Source organism: Oncorhynchus gorbuscha, unplaced genomic scaffold, assembly GCF_021184085.1.
Source record: "Oncorhynchus gorbuscha isolate QuinsamMale2020 ecotype Even-year unplaced genomic scaffold, OgorEven_v1.0 Un_scaffold_19474, whole genome shotgun sequence".
Classification (NCBI taxonomy): domain Eukaryota; kingdom Metazoa; phylum Chordata; class Actinopteri; order Salmoniformes; family Salmonidae; genus Oncorhynchus; species Oncorhynchus gorbuscha.
In genome coordinates, this window is record NW_025760833.1 from 1 (window position 1) to 3,273 (window position 3,273).

Below are 3,273 nucleotides of genomic sequence, written 5' to 3' on the forward strand. Positions count from 1 at the left end.
TGAAACTGCTGCATCTGTTGTTACACAAGTGCGTACCTAACGACAAGTTATTCTTTCTTATACCGGGAGTTGAACCTACGCCACCTGGGTGAAAACCAGGAATCCTATTCAACGTTTAAAAACCCTTGTATAATTTGAATCTACATAAAATTTAACATTTCCTGTTGCTGAGGGAATACTGTTGTGTTATGTGAAACCACTGCAATTTGATCCTCCTGTTGTTGCATGAATTTTACTGCAGAGCAAGAAATGCAGCCATGGGGTATATTCAAAGTTTAAAAAGCCTTGTATAATTTGAATCTACATGACTTTTCCTGTTTCACAGAGAATATTGTTGTGTTGTGAAACTGCTGCATCTGTTGTTACACAAGTGCGTACCTAACGAAAATATATTCTTTCCCATACCGGGGGAGTTGAACCGGGGCACCTGAGTGAAAACCAGGAATCCCTATTCAACGTTTAAAAACCCTTGTATAATTTGAATCTACATAAAATTTAACATTTCCTGTTGCTTAGGGAATACTGTTGTGTTGTGAGAAACTGCTGCATCTGTTCTTACACAAGTGGGTACCTAACGAAAATATATTCTTTCCCATACCGGGAGTTGAACCCGGGCCACCTGGGTGAAAACCAGGAATCCTTACCGCTAGACCATATGGGAAGAAACATACTTAAAATACACATCACAGTCAAATCTTTAAATGTTGACATTATGCCTGTTTGATATAAAAGCTACATCTTTTTTTAATACAGTATCATTCCCTGCTTGATTTCAGTCAATTAAACAAAGTATTGAGACAGCCAGGAGTCGAACCTAGAATCTTCTAATCCGTAGTCAAACAAGTTATCCATTGCGCCACTGGCACCACGTCTAAGATGAAGTCAGGTCACAGCTAGACCAGTGTACACAGTCATAGCGTCTCTCAACAACAAGGTTCCTTGGTTTTCTGTTTCAGATGCATATGTTAATTTGATCCTCCTGTTGTTGCATGAATTTTACTGCAGAGCAAGAAATGCAGCCATGAAGTGTATTCAACGTTTAAAAAACGTTATATAATATGAATCTACATAACATGTCACATTTCCTGGGTTGCTGAGTGAATATTGTTGTGTTGTGTGAAATTACTGCATCTGTTGTTACACAAGTGCGTACCTAATGACAAGTTATTCTTTCCCATACCGAGTTGAACCTGGCCACTCTGGGTGAAAACCAGGAATCCTAACCGCTAGACCATATGGGAAGCAACATACTTAAAATACACATCACAGACAAATCTTTAAATGTTGACATTATGCCTGTTGGATTCAAAACTACATCTTTTTTCTCAGAGATGTTGGGGAATGTCCAGATGAAATCCGTCTAAAATGTGTTTAAAGTGAGAACAGCCAGAAGAACTGAAAGGTATACAGTATCATTCCCAGCTTGATTTCAGTCAATTAAATAAAGTATTGAGCCAGCCAGGAGTCAAACCTGGAATCTTCTGATCCGTAGTCAGACACGTTATCCATTTCGCCACTGGACCCACATCTAAGCTGAAGTCAGGTCACAGCTAGACCAGTGTACACAGTCATGGCGTCTGTCAACAACAAGGTTCCTTGGTTTTCTGTTTCAGATGCATATCTTAATTTGATCCTCCTGTTGTTGCATGAATTTTAGTGCAGAGCAAGAAATGCAGCCATGAAGTGTATTCAACGTTTAAAAAGCCTTGTATAATTTGAATCTACATAACAAGTCACATTTCCTGTTGCTGAGGAATATTGTTGTGTTGTGAGAAACTGCTGCATCTGTTGTTACACAAGTGGGTAACCTAACGAAAAATATATTCTTTCCCATACCGGGAGTTGAACCCGGCCACCTGGGTGAAAACCAAGAATCCTAACCGCTAGACCATATGGGAAGACACATACTTAAAATACACATCACAGACAAATCTTTAAATGTTGACATTATGCCTGTTGGATTCAAAACTACATCTTTTTTTCTCAGAGATGTTGGGGAATGTCCATGAAATCCATCTAAATGTGTTTGAAGTGAAAACAGCCAGAAGCACTGAAAGGTATACAGTATCATTCCCAGCTTGATTTCAGTCAAATTAAATAAAATATTGAGCCAGCCATTAGAGTCGAACCTAGAATCTACTGATCCGTAGTCAGACACATTATCCACTGCGCCACTGGCCCCACGTCTAAGGTAAAGTCAGGTTACAGCTAGACCAGTGTACACAGTCATAGCGTCTGTCAACAACAAGGTTCCTTGGTTTTCTGTATCAGATGCATATCTTAATTTGATCCTCCTGTTGTTGCATTAATTTTACTGCAGAGGAAGACATGCAGCCATGAAGTGTATTCAACGTTTAAAGCCTTGTATAATTTGAATCTACATGACATGTCACATTTCCTGTTGCTGAGGGAATATTGTTTTGTGAAACTGCTGCATCTGTTGTTACACAAGTGCGTACCTAACGACAAGTTATTCTTTCTTATACCGGGAGTTGAACCTACGCCACCTGGGTGAAAACCAGGAATCCTATTCAACGTTTAAAAACCCTTGTATAATTTGAATCTACATAAAATTTAACATTTCCTGTTGCTGAGGGAATACTGTTGTGTTATGTGAAACCACTGCAATTTGATCCTCCTGTTGTTGCATGAATTTTACTGCAGAGCAAGAAATGCAGCCATGAAGTGTATTCAAAGTTTAAAAAGCCTTGTATAATTTGAATCTACATGACTTTTCCTGTTTCTGAGAGAATATTGTTGTGTTGTGAGAAACTGCTGCATCTGTTGTTACACAAGTGGGTACCTAACGAAAAATATATTCTTTCCCATACCGGAGTTGAACCCGGGGCACCTGGGTGAAAACCAGGAATCCTATTCAACGTTTAAAACCCTTGTATAGTTTGAATCTACATAAAATTTAACATTTCCTGTTGCTGAGGGAATACTGTTGTGTTGTGAGAAACTGCTGCAGATCTGTTACACAAGTGGGTACCTAACGATAAGATGATCTTTCCCATACCGGGAGTTGAACCCTGGCCACCTGGGTGAAACCAGGAATCCTAACCGCTAGACCAGAGAAAACACATACTTACTCCTTGTTTTTCGGTTTCAGATGCATGTTCTAATTTGATCCTCCTGTTGTTGCATGAATTTTACTGCAGAGCAAGAAATGCAGCCATGAAGTTTATTCAACGTTTAAAAAGCTTTGTATAATTTGAATCTACATAACATGTACATTTCCTGTTGCTGAGGGAATATTGTTGTGTTGTGAGA

General features: G+C 39.1%; 1 non-coding gene across 1 annotated transcript; it reads right to left on the minus strand.

Moving 5' to 3' along the window:
- Positions 1–589: 589 nt before the first annotated feature.
- trnae-uuc lies at positions 590–661 on the minus strand. The gene has a single exon. It is a non-coding gene; the product is annotated as a tRNA-Glu (tRNA).
- Between the last annotated feature and the right edge of the window lie 2,612 nt (positions 662–3,273).